The 13,330-nt window shown below is 54.8% G+C and overlaps 1 protein-coding gene across 6 annotated transcripts in view; it reads left to right on the top strand.

Moving 5' to 3' along the window:
• Positions 1-327: 327 nt before the first annotated feature.
• Positions 328-13,330, top strand: part of PPFIA4 (PTPRF interacting protein alpha 4) — a 60,114-nt gene continuing 47,111 nt past the window's right edge. For all 6 annotated transcript variants that reach the window (XM_041119915.1, XM_030000508.2, XM_030000510.2 and 3 more), the window contains exon 1: positions 328-396. The gene's annotated coding sequence lies outside the window, so the exon portion shown is untranslated. The remainder of the gene's footprint in view (positions 397-13,330) is intronic.

Genomic DNA, 13,330 nt, shown 5'->3' with positions numbered 1-13,330 from the left:
CCTCTAGGGCTGGACGAGGCCCCTGGGAGACTCCTGCCCCCCATGGGGGCTACTAAACCCCAAGGGGGCTCCTGCCCCCCGAGAGAGTTCTCTGCCCCCCCAGGGGAATTCCTGCCCCCCCCCGGAGTTTTCTGGCCCTCCCCAGGGGGGGTCCTGTCCCCCAGGAGCGGTCTTGCCCCCCAGGAGGACTCCTGCCCCACAGATCCTGCCCTGCCCCCTCCGCACCCCCAGCTCCCCCCACGACCCCCACCTCACCCCGCGGGGCGTGGCCAGTTGGGAGGGCGTGGCCAGCGGGGCGTGGCCAGGCGGGGACGGTGACGCAGTGGGCGGGGCGGGGCGGGCAGCGGGAGGCAGCGGCGCGGCGGCGGCGGCGGCTTCCAGCGACTTCGGCGGTCGGTGAGTGCGGGCGGGGCCGGGCGGCCCCACGCTGCCCACGGGGGATGCTTCGCCCCCCGCGGAGCCGGGCGGAGGATGCTGTGCCCCCGCGGCCCCCCGGTGCGGTCGGGCGGGGGATGCTCAGCCCCCCTTCTGCCCCCCTGGTGGGGCTGGACTCGGGGGGCTCTACCCTTTTTGCCTCCCCCCGGGGATGGTCTGCTCCCCCCGTGGGGCTGGGCCGGTGGGGCTTTGCTCCCCGTTGTCCCCGGGGTGGGGCTGGGCGGGGGATGCTCTGCCCTGCCGTGCCCCGCGGGAGGGGTTGCCTCAGTCCGGGGCTGCTTTGTCTCCCACCCCGTTACCCCGTGGAGGGGGTGTCTGAGTCAGGGGGTTTGCTGAGCTCCCCCGTTTCCCTTGGGTTGAGTCTGACCTGGGGGTATGTCATCCTCACCCCCGAGCTGGGTTGTCGGGGGGACTTGCTGTCTCCCGACATTACCCCCAGGCTGGGGAACTGAGCCAAGGGGTTGCTCGTGCCCCCACACCGCTGGCCCCAGAGCAGGGGGCTGAGCCAGGCAGATGTGCTGCCCCATCCCTGCTAGGTGTGCAGGCAGGAGGGGCGAAGGGGTGGGCATACCCACACCCCGGAGGCTGCATGGTATGGGGGGGCAGTGATTCCTGTAACCCAGGAGTAGGGAGGGTGATTCCTTGATTTTCAGCTGCTCTCTGCCCCTGGCAGTCCCCCAGTATGGTCCCAAGCTGTCCCTTCGCACCCTCCCTCCCCCCCATGCTTCCACCTTACGCTGAAGGGGAGGGCAGGCATCCTGGTGAGACTGGTCCTATCCTGGCCTTCTCCTGCTCCTCTGATTTCCCAGCGCTGTATCCTGCCGCCTCCCTCAGTACTGTCTCCAGCCCTTGAGCATCCGCTCTGTGAGCATCCACCCAGTACCGAGCTCTGGGCTGTATCAGCCCCGGTGAGCATCTGCCTGGCACTGAGCTCCAGGCTGGACCAGCTCATGGGGATGTTCACTAGACAGATTCTCGTGGGGCTGGTTCAGCCCGGAGCTCGGCACCAGGTGAATGCTTGCCAAGCTAGTCCAGCTCAGAACCGGGCAGATGCTCACCAAGCTGGTCCAGCCTGGACATTGGCACTGGGCAGATGGCCACTGCGCTCACGGCTGGACCAGCCCAGCGAGCATCCAGCCAGCTTGGCTAGCTCCAGCTGTGCTCATACTGGTTCCCATCCTCTGTCGGCTGGTGCCGTCTCGTCATGGCCATGGCAAGCTGCCTCCAGACACCGTGGTTTTCTCCTGAATAACACCATCCGTTTAAGGGCTTGTTTATCCCCTAAATTGCATCATTATAACAGCAATTGGCTTAGGAAGCTGGGTTTTGTTAAAGCTGTGCAAAACCTTCTGGGGACATCCTGGTTTTGGCCAAGTCGGGGTTGGCAAAGGTTTCTTTTAAGCTCGTTTGCCACCATCTGCTCGTACGCTGGAATGAGGTTCTCCTGGTGTGTTTGACACCACTATGCCATTTCACGAGCATGAGGTGGTACAGAGGCAAGGTGTGAGCTGGAGTTTGGTACCTGGATGAATGTCCCTGTGTGGTTCAGGAGTTTCTTGATTGTGGTGCTGCCCGGGACTTTAGAGGAGATGGTGTCTTCGTAGCTCTGATGGTCTGGGAGTCTCAAGTATCTGTGCTCTTGGGGACGCCACAATGTGCTGCTCCCTGCATCTAAGGACGGTGCTGGTTGGGAAGCGGGACTGATCTCTGGGGGTTTCCCTGGAGATTTGTTGGGGAGCCACCAGCACCAGTCACTAGTGCTCTCCCCCAGGCACCTGGAAATGCTCAGGTGTATGGATGACTTCACAGCTTCGGTGCTTGCTCCTCCTGCATCTCTTTTTGAGGACACAGACCGGAGGTTGTCTGGGACCTACATCACCAGCTGGAGGATAGGGGGGAGCCCCTAAACTGGCAGGTTCCTGAGACATCGGTGGTGGGACTGATGGACAGATCTGGGTTTTCCAGGTGGCCAGCTCAGCTGTGGCTTGGCAGATGTGGAATTAAATGACTCGTCCGTCTCTGTGCAGCTTTCCGGCTTCATGGCGAGGGTGAGCGGATCTTGCTCTGCACCGGTGGCTTGGTCCAGCTGGGCCTCAGTGCTCGCCAGCAGTTGAAGTGCAGATGCTGGGGGATTGAATGTGCTGGAGATTTGGGTTCTTGCCTGTCTCAATTGTCTTAGAAGATGCCGGGAGTAAAAACCACCCTGAAAACCTCCTTGTCTGTATCTTTGGAGGGCCCTTTTTGAAAGCATTGCCCTTTCGGGCAGCTCCCGCTGGGGTTCAGGGGGATAGGGACAGGGACAGGGACAAGGATGGTGGTGTGAAGAGGAGGAGGCTGAGTGAGTGCGAGCTGGGCAGGTGATGGGGTCGTGGTGTGCTGGGTGGGGAGATCATGGCTGTGAGTCAGTGCTGGGAAAGAGCCTGACACTGTGTTGGGGGTGGGAGTTTGCACTGAATCTGGGGGAGGCAGCTCTGGAACCTCAGAGGGTACTGAACCCAAACTGGGACCCAACTGGAAATGCGTCTTGAGGTCTCCGCTCTCTGGGGACAGGGAGCAACTTTGGCATGAGTGTCTGTCCACTGCCTGGGCAGTGCCATTTCATGTTTTCCAGCAAAGCAAAAAGATACTGGATTCTTTAGCAAACCTTGAAACCTTATTTTACAATTAATTTCCTCCTAAAGAATGCTTTGGTGAGTCTGAGGTTTCCCAGATGGCTCCCAAAAGTGAGCTGGGAAGTCTCCGGGCTATTAAGTGGAGAGGAAGGGTGTTGAATCCATTGCCCGGCTTGCTTCCCAGAGAGGTGTTAAATGCAATAACAACCCCCCACTTTACAGATGTTTTCTGTGAAACGCCAAGCGCCAAGCGTGGGGGTGACGATCCTGACAGAGGGTGAGGGCTCTGGCGTGGGCTCCACATGTGTGTCCAAGCCCTGGGCAGGCTCCTGAGGGTTGGGACGTGGTTGGGAGTTTTCAACGCTTAAAGGGCTCCTCTGTGAGCAAATGATGCCGAAAGGCTTGGAGGTGGGTGCACATGTGGGTGTGCGTACACGAGCTGGCATTTGGGAGGGAGGAAGGGAAAATATCACATGAAACAACTGCAGCATTGGGGGACAGGTCTGCATTTGGGCCCATCTGGAGCAGAAGTAGTGAAAAATGATTCAAGGCTCTTTGCTTAAAAAAGTTGCGCTGATATAATTGGATTTTACTTCTGTTTGTGCTGTGTTCAAGCAGGTTAAAATCCTTGTGGGGACATCGTAAAGCCCTCCATTTAATTACATGGTGAGGATGCCCTAAGGAGTGAAGCGGGTGTTCATCTCTCTCATTTTTGTGCAAAGCCATGCGTGGAGCAGCCCTGCCTGCCCCTCAGTCCCTGTGCAGCGCTGGCAGTGCAGCAATTTCCATCCTGCAGCGGGGAGGTGGAGGGATCTTGGAGCTAGGTGCCAAACCTTCTCCAAAAGACAGGGCCAAAAGTCACTGGCCAGGAGGGGACTGACCCTGTGTCCTCCAAGTTGCCCTTCCTTTTCTGAATCTCTACCCTGGTGTTTTAAATCAGCTCACGGGTCGCTGTCTCCAGCACTGTAATCCTGCAGGACTGACAAGGCTGGAATTTATCTGAAATGCAGATATTTTTTTTTCAGCTCCTGGTTTTCAGTTTCTGCCACGCTCCTCTTAGCAAGCATGAGGAGGTACCGGCTGGGTGGCTGCCTTTAATTGCATCAAAAAAAAAAAAAAAAGAAGAAAACAAGTGGCAGATGAGAGCTCATTTCCCCCATCCTCCTGTCCATTGCGACCGATTTCCAGGAGAGGGCAGTTCCCAGGGTTTTTTGCTGCGTGATGCCTTTTTCTCCTGCAGCCTCCCAGCCAGCATCAGCTGTGCCGAGCCCCTGCCTCTGCATGCCAGCGGGTCATGGAGGCAGTGCCACACCAGGAAATGCCGGGGCATCGGCCCAGCTCCTCTGCGGGGAGGTGAGACGTTGACAGCGTGCGGCCAATTTCTTTAAATAGCGAGCGCTGTGCCGCGGGGATGTGCAGCAGGGAAGGATGCTCTTCCTGTCTGGACTCTCCATCCAGCCTCCCGGAGGGGAGAGGATCCATTGCCAGGGCAGGATGGCACAGATGGGGAAAGGACCCCCTCCCAAAAGTGCTGCCCATCCACCAGGTGCATTGATTTAAAGCTCTCGTTTCCACCCTTTCTTGGTAGAAATTAATTTTCTCCATAATTACAGATGGGTTTTACCACCCTGGCTAGCATTGTTCCTGATGCGGCTAATGTGCTGGGACAGAAGAAGTGCACTGCTGCAGGGCTGACGGCCGTGTGGTGCCCTGGGGATTTCGATAGCCAAGAGGTAGGAGCTGGGCTGCACATCAGATGGCTGGAATCTGGGGAAAGGGGGATGTTTGGCCATGCTGCCAGCCAAACGCTCACCTTTCTGGGCGTCTCGTTAGTGCAGTGCATCTTCAGAAGGATCCTCTCCTCCCAAAGCCTGGCCTTTCTGGCTTCCAAAATTGAGAAGGGTATTTATAGCCTTGCTGTGGCATTAACACAGGTGTCATAAACCTGATCTCAAGCTCTTAATCATGAATTAAATAGGCTTGGTGGTGGTGCCTACTACTATTCCCCATGCAGAAATTCATGGTGCCAGGGGCCGCAGTGAGGGGAAAGATGGGCTTGTACAAAGTTTACAGCCTCAATAATTCAGTTAATCTGCCTTGTAATTCAGTGCCTGGCAGCTGTACTAACTAGATCTTGGCCTCTTTCTAGCATTTTCCCCAAACTGTTTTGCAGGAAGGAGTCAAAAAGGTCCAGAGGTTATTTTTGGCTATGGCTGATTTATTCACATGCTGATCAGCCAGGAGAGGAAGTTATTCTGGTCCCAAACTGTCCCACATAATGCGCAAGTACCTTGCGCGAGTGTGATTTCTCCCGGCGAGGTTGCGAGATGACATTCTCGTTTGGCGGAGTGAGCTCTCATAAAGCACCTTGATGGCTCGTTGTCCTGCGAGCCCACTCGGGGAGCTCAAATCAGGCCAGAGCCCCACAGCCAGGGAATACGGGCTCTGCACCCTCCTGTCCTTGGCGGACAGACCTGACCCCTGTGTCCCTGGGGTCGTGGAAAGCACTGTGCCTTGAAATTCCCCCTCCATCCAAGGGAGCACTGAGCTAGATTGTGGGTCTCCTTGGGTGAGACCTGGGTTTGGGGAGTGCAGGGCAGTGTTTCAAGGCTCGTTTGGGCACAGCATCATTTCAAGGCTCTGGAAGCGCTGCAGTGTCTTGGCCAGTTTCTCTGCAGGATGAGGTAGCTGTGGTGCTGCTGAATATCTTCTCCCTGTGTTTGCTTTCCCTGGCGTGCTGTGAAGCTGAGCTCCCTGCTCTCGAGAAGGGGCAGTGGGAATGAAGTGTGAGGGTGGCACAGCCGGATCCTGCTTTTCTCCTGTATCTGCATGAGAGATTGTTTCTGTGGGGCTTCATGGTGTCACTGCAGCTGGTTTCTGGCCAGGGCTAGTGGAGATCAGTCAGGGTGGCATCACTGGGACGTGGCGCTGCCGGTGCCTTTGCCAACCCGTTGTGCCAGTAACGTGTTTCCCACCCCAGCTGGGGATGGCGTTGCTGTTGGTTGCATCCCCTTGCAGAGGTGCCAGTTGCAGTGGAGATCCTGTCCCCGTGCCACCCTCATAGTTGCTGCGGGGCTGGGGGCATCAGCGGTGGCAATGTCCAACCACGGATGCACTGCTGGCACGGGCGAAGGAGGACCTGATCCCTACATCTCCTGCAGCAAGGAGGCAGGCAGGGCTGAGTCTGCATGGCGAAAGTGAGGCGGGCATTTGGGCGAAGGCAAGCTGGAGAGGATTGGAGGAGGCTTTGCTGGCGCAGAGGAGGTGCAAACCCAAGCCCCTAAAGGACCCATGGAGGTGTTGAGCAAACCAAAGGTTGGCTGCTGCTTTGCTGCTTGGAAAACCTGGCTGTGCTAGCGAGTGGATGGGTGGAAGTCCTGGAGATTCCCATCTGGGGATTGCTGTCCTCACTTCTTGCCAGCATCACAGCACCTGGAGGCAGGTGCCTGTGAGCTTTGTTGGGACACAGGGGACAGAGCGGGGTCTCTAAAGTCACTGCCAGCATCCCTTGGAGAGATGCCTCCCTGAACCCTTCCAGGGGCTTGGGCTCTCCAGTCACCATGTGCAGAGTAACATGGCTTAACTCATTTTAACCCTTAACTCTTTAATTGGAGCCAGAAGGCTCATCTCTCCTGATCTGAGCTGTCTTTCTTTCGAGCCCAGATCCAGAAAGGGTTTGCTTTGCTGCTGTTACCTGTCTGATATCCAGATGTACCACCCAGAGAGCAGCTAGTGTCTGATGGAGAGAGAAGACTTCTCTTTCCTCCTCCCCAGCATCAAAACCTGGATCATAATCACTTGATTATTGCCAACACTTTGGGGCTGCCATATTAAAAAAAGAGCATTTTTCCCCCCTTTTGATCATCTGCTTCTAGTTAATTTAGTTACAAGACTTTTACAGTGGCCATTTTTGGAGATGGCAATCGGAGCATCTCTGGAAGCAGAAATGGCTTTTGTTCTGTGTTTCTTTTGTGTGTACACATATATAAAACAATTTTGCCTCTTAAAGTGAAACTGAAATAAGACCCAGCATTGCTGATCACTGCATGGCTCTTCATGAGTGCGGGTGTTGCTTTCAAATCACACGTCGTCAATAAATCTACTTCTAACTGCCCTGCAGCAAATGGCATCAGCCTGCACTTTGAGATCTCTCCCACACGTACTCCCGCTGCCTAAAAATACCAGCGTTTTAATTCTCAAATGACTTGGCTATTGTACAGCCACCATTTTTTATTTAAATATTGCTGCATGGCTCAGTGCAGGACATCTGTTACGCTACAAAGGGTGAAACTCTGCTCTCGAGATCTGGTCTTTAAGTAATGCAGTGGCTGTGTCAATCTTTGGGGTAAATGAACATTTATTACTTTTACTCTCCGTGCTGTGAGGTGTGTTAATCAGAGGTGCAGCAGTGTCCAGGGAAGCAGGCTCCAGGAGGGGAAACTCATCCCTGATGTGACATCAAGCAAAATACCCCCCAAAACTCATTCTTTCACCAAAGAGATGGACACTCAGCAGCCACCAAAGAAATTGCAATCATTGCTGGTGACCTTCCTGGGGAAGGCCTGGCCAAGTGTGCTGGCAGTGGCTAGTGAGGGCTGTTCCGATCTCAGGACAGGGCATGGGAAAGGCACTTCCAAAATCCCTTCCAGCCCACCACAGGAGCCCTCCAAGCCCCTGAGCTGTCCCTGTCGCGAGGAGAGTGGAGGTGAATGTGCCCATCTGGCCAGCGTTACCCACAAAAATGGTCTTGTGTCCAAATAGCTGCATGCATTAGGAGCTGTTGAAAAGGCAGTGTACTGCACTTCATCCCTGTTAACCCTCTGTGTGTGTGTCCCAGGTGTCTAGTCTATCCTCTTTGCAGTAAATACATAATTTACATTTACATGTCTGGCTTTGAGATGTGGAATACAGGGAAGGGGACTGACTGCTTCGGTTTGAGCAGCTGGGTCTCTCTTTAATGGGTGAATGCAGAAGGCATGCTGGTGTTCTCAGCTCATACAGGGCACTGGGTAGACTGGTGTATAACTCAGAAGCAAGCAGACTTTTTTCCCCAGCAGATTTCAGCCTCTTGACCTTGCTGGCAGGGCAGGGAGAGCTCATCAGTTGGTCTACGAATGAAGCCAAGGCCTAATGTCACGTGCTGTGATCTTGGGGTGAAGCGGCAAACTGGCGTACTGGCTTTGTGACATTGAGGGATTTTGGAGCAGTGCTGGATGCAATGGGTGTGAAAACTGAAGTTCAGCATAGCTGGGAGGTGCTGAGGCTATAAAACATGAGTGATGCTCTGAATGGATGTGTTTCTTTAGGAGACTTTGGATTGAGGGTATTTGGATTTTCCTTTCTTCATCTCCATGTGATAAACCCTTACACTGGTGGGGGAGTTCATTTCTGAGCTGTAAATGCATCCTGGGGCAGGGGGTGAGCACAGGCTTGAGGCACACACAGCTAATGGGGTTAGCTGATAGATAGGAGTCCTACACCCTGCTGCAATATGGTCAAGCCATGGATGCAAGCATTGATAATTCCCCCAGTCTTGGGGGAAAAAAAAAAAAAAAGTGTATTTTGGAGGCTGAAAAGGCGAGGAAACCAGCCACCAACCCCACGTAGCTGGCAGGCTCTGGCTGCTTGGTTTCTTCATCTCTCCACTGCAAGTAGGAGGAAATCCAGCCACTGGAGATGCCAGGGAGGTGCTGCCACTGCCCTGGGGTGGGGACAAGTGTAGTAACCTCTCAGGAAGAGCCACCCCGGTCTGTCAGACCAAGATGTGGCAGGTCCTCCATCACTCAGTGCCTGGACTTTCTCCTTCCAAGGACTCTTGGCTCCACATGGGCTGACCTGGTGTGCCCCAAAATGCCAAAAACCTGCTGTGGAGGAGGAAGCAGAAGGATCTCCCCATGCTGCTGCCTTCACCCTGAGCTTTTTTCCCCCTTTCTCCTTCAGTGCAGGTGTGTACACAAGGAGAGCGACTGTGGGTCAGCTCCCACATAGTCACTGGTGAGCTGGAAATTTGCCTGAGCCTGTTCTCCCAAAAGTGTGAGATTTTGCAGGGCTTATCCCCAAATGGTTGGGAGCTGCTTATGAGCACCCAGGTTAACCAGTCTCTGGGGCAGCTGGGACCTTCATGGTCTCCTTTTGCCCCTTTCCACCCCCATTGGCTTGGATTGAGGCTGATCCGCTCTGAGGCAGCTGCCAAGTGCACTTGGTGGTACCCAAAGCTTTTGTAAATCTGTGAGGACTCATGGGCACAGGACAAGTGTGCTAACAACACCAGTAACCAGAGCAGGCTGGCCAGGGAGAGCTGGTCTGGATTGGTGGTGGTAGGAGGATGCTGCTAAGGAGAAGGCAGTGGTGGCTGCTGTCACAGCTTTATTGCCTCCGTATCTTCCTCCGAAGATGATGGTCTGAGTTTGAAAGAGTCCAGCCTCTGCGTAGCCACAGCTCCTGGCTCCCTGCCAGCCTCGACCCTGCTCGGGCAAGGAGACACGTGCAGTTTGGCTCTTGCTTCTTGTTGTTTTCCAAAAAGTGAATATTGTCAGATTCAGAGCAACTCTGGCCATATTGTGTGCATATTAATGTGGAGCCAAAGCAAGGCTCTGCACGCGTGTGTCTGCCTCCATGGATAGCTGTGCTGGGAGCTGGGTATGTGCATGTCGGGGTCTCTGGTGGGGCGGGGTTCGGAGGGATGTTACCTGCAAATGCAGCTCATGGACAGCTGGGGAAGCGGTGGAGAGAGATGCCAAGAGTGGAGGCTGCTGTGGGGAATCGGAGTCGCTCCTGCCTGCAAAACTCCTCGCACTGCTGCTTGTGAGATGCTGGAGGGGCAGATCGGCTGGGGAGGGCCAGCTTGTCTCCACACTGGGAGGCCGAAAGGGGCTTTATGTCAGTGCTGGAAGAGCAAGAGCAGCGTGACTTCAGCTCAACCTCCCGGGCTGGGATGGAGCTGCCTTTGCTCTGGAGTGGGAGCCAGCGAGCCCACAGTGCTGCATGACACTGATACAGCCCAGACGCTCCTCTCCCTGGCCGCCACCGCGGCAGCCTGAAAAAGCCGGGGCCATGCGAGGCCGCGCTTGCCTAACATGGGCACTGGCCGCTGCCGGCTACAACTGGCAGCTGCGGCTTTGCTTAGCCCTGGCTGCGGATGCTCAGCTCCTCTGAAGGTGGGACGGTCCCTGGGGCGGTCAGAGGCGTGGGTGTCCACTTGCAGGGTGATGCTTGTGGGGATGCTGGAGGGACTGCTTGATTTGCTTTTCCACGTGGGATTCTGGCAGCTGGATTCCCAGCCGTGCTGATGGTGCTGCAAGTACCCTGAGAAAGCAAGGTAGCATCCACGTTCCTCTCCTCAAGCAGTCAGAGCAGGGACCCTGTGATGTGGTACAGCGGCAATGTGGCCCAGGGGTGCCAGGAGAGCAGGATGAGGGCCTCTGTACAGGATGCTTCAAAATATGGAGGCATTTAACCATGGCTTCTAGGGAACTCGCTGGTCTGCAGTGGGCTGAGGCTAGCCTGGGACTGCCATCTCCTGCAGCTGCTGTCACCTTCCTCGCTGGCATGGCCTCTCGGCACCCCAGATTTCACACAGGTCACCCCAGGCACACCTCCAGAAGTCAGCCCACCACTGTAGTCACCAGGGTGACTTTCAGGGGCAAGCAGAGCCATTCTCAGGTGCTTGCTCCCCATCCCGCTTGTTCTCCAGCTGTTCGGCTTCCCCCATCATATCCTTGTTCTCGTCAGTCATTATTTCTCACTAGGTGAAGGCTTTTTAATAACATATGACATTTCAGCCATTTTTGAGTCATTTCCTTTCTTCTACTCCAATTTTCTTCCTCTTCTTCATAACTAGGAAGCCTTGCTTTGTCCTTGGCCAGAGGGGAGATGTGTGTTATTGCCTCTGTTATCATATTCCAGGAGGTTTGATTGTGTTAATGAAAATCCTTCTCTCTTTCTCTTGTGTGTCACTTCCACTCCCATCTTCTTCAGTCTGGTTCCTCAAGGAAATGAAACTAAAGGCCTTGTGTTGTCACGGCCTTTTCTCTCCGAGCTCACTCTCAAACACGTTGGTCTCCCTTAGCAAATCTGATGGGGTGGAGAGCTTGAAACGCTCAGGGGCTTGTGATGGCTGGCGGGGAGGACAGAGCCAGGCGATGCCCTGGAGGGGCACTGTGCAGGGGACCGGTGGTGGTGCAGCGGGCTGGGGCTCATTGCCCGGAGAACAGGGCTGTGGATCCCACTGGGAGCACAAGGAGCGCCGGGGCTGTATCCCCAATCCTGTTAGCTGGGATAACAGGCTGCATCGCTTGGCTATTTTTGCTGCCCAGCTGCTTTTCTTGTGTTCAGGAAGGGAACCAGAGGAGGAGAGTCGCTCTAGCCTCACAAATGGGGTGTTAGTCTGGGTGTCGAGAAACCTGGGCTGTGTTTTCAGCTGCAGATTTGCGCGTGGCTGTGCTCGAGGGCTCTTCCTGCAGCAGCAGGAGCTGCAGCTGGTTTAAGCTAATCTGTTGGAGTGTGAACTGCAGTGACAGAGGAGCCAGTGGAGATTTTCCGCTGCTGTCTGTGCTACAGTAAGGAGAGGCGGTAGAGCTTTTCCAGTGGCTGCTACAAAATCTGTTTCCCTGGTATTAACTTGGGGATTGTAGCGCTACTGGTGAGGGAAATCTTGGGGGGTCTTGAGAGAAGCACAACGTGCAGTCAGCAGTTCAAGTGCATCGGTGGAAAAGGACCAAAGTGCTTCTTGGTGTGTCCTTGGAGCTCATTGCCCTTTGCAACAAGGGATGGGGTACCTCATGAGCGTGTCCCCTCCTTTCCCAGCCCAGCCTGGGCAGAGGGATCATGCCAGGCTGGGGAGGAGGGTTTGCTGAAGCCCTGCAGCATGGAGATGCTCTGCCCAGGTCTTGCAGTGGGGAAGCAACCTGTCTGCTTTGCAATTTAGCCAGCGACTTAGCTTTTCTGTGGGTGAGTTACTGCTCATTGGCACCAAGTCATGTTGTAGAGCTGCGCTCTGAAGGTTTCACCCTCGCTGTGCTGTGTCCTTCACTTTGCATGTACATCTGTTATTTCTTTTGGGCAACCTGTTCTGCTGTTCTCTCTTCAGCCTTCGTCCCTCAGGCGTGGAGCCTTGCTGAACCTCAGCATGGTCCCTGCCTAGTCCCACTGCTGGAGAAGGAGATTGGGCTTGCCATCGGGGGCCATGCCTCATTCTCTGCCTGGTCCCACCAGGCACAATAAGCAGGGTCCTCGCCAGGTCCCCGTGGGCTCCCTTCTCCTAGGGGATTCCCAAACATGTGATCCCCTTAGCGGGGACGCACAGCAGTGGCTCTGTGTCCCAGCTCATGGTGCATCCCTTTCACCTTGCTTGGCCCCTCCACCTACTTGTGGTCTGCTGGGTAAGAAGGCTTAATGGTAGGAAGACAAGACCAGCCTTGATGCCACCATGGTCATGCATGAAGCAGATGTTTGGGGTGTGTTTTGGAGCTAGTTTTCTTAACCAGCTGTGAGACATGGATAAAGGTAGGAGGAGGGCTTGCCAGTGGCCCCTGCTCAGGAGCTGGGTGCTTGTATGGTTTCTCTTTCCAGGAAGGGTTTCGGTTTTCCTTTGTTCTCTCCAGCCTCTCTTTTGATGGTGGTGAGATGGGCTCTGTAATTGAGGAGATCCCAGCTGAATAATCCACTGAGGAAGCTGCTAATTTGAAGACAGGTCTGTAGTAATTAAATCATTATCTGGAGGGAAGTAGAGAACAGATACCAAAACAGGGCTAATTAAAATCCAAACCCAGGATGACTTGGGCTCTGGGCCAGAGCACAGCATAGTCTGTTGGGGATGTCTTCATGTGTAATTGCTTTTCAGAACATCAGTCCCACCAGAAAACCCATCTGTTCCCCCTCACAAGACCAAGATTGACCCAGAAACCCTCTTGTCTTGTCCTGTCCCAGACACAGCTAGAGGATGGCAATATGCTTTGCAGAGGGCAGAGGAGATGGTGAGACCCAATCTGGGAGGGTATTTGGTTCTTGGGCCTCAGGAACTAGATTTCTCCATATCTGTGGAAGATTTAGTCCTTATCTTCTTTCAGCCCTTAGGCTTGGCCGCTGCTCTTTGGAATTCGCTTGAGATCTAGGAGCAAAGTCGGCTCATATCTATCCTACTCCATGCATGGAAGGATTTGGACCTACAAAGGTGCCACAGGGACCCAGTGCATGGCAGGAAGGTGGCTTTGGCTGTAGGGAGAGATGAGTCTTTTTCAGGTTGACTCTATGTCTGGGGTGAGAGCACTTTGGGAGAGGTTTTA

The sequence above is a fragment of the Aquila chrysaetos genome, chromosome 24, assembly GCF_900496995.4.
Source record: "Aquila chrysaetos chrysaetos chromosome 24, bAquChr1.4, whole genome shotgun sequence".
Lineage (NCBI taxonomy): Eukaryota > Metazoa > Chordata > Aves > Accipitriformes > Accipitridae > Aquila > Aquila chrysaetos.
Note: the sequence above shows the minus strand (reverse complement) of the source record. Positions and strands in the feature narration are given on the sequence as shown.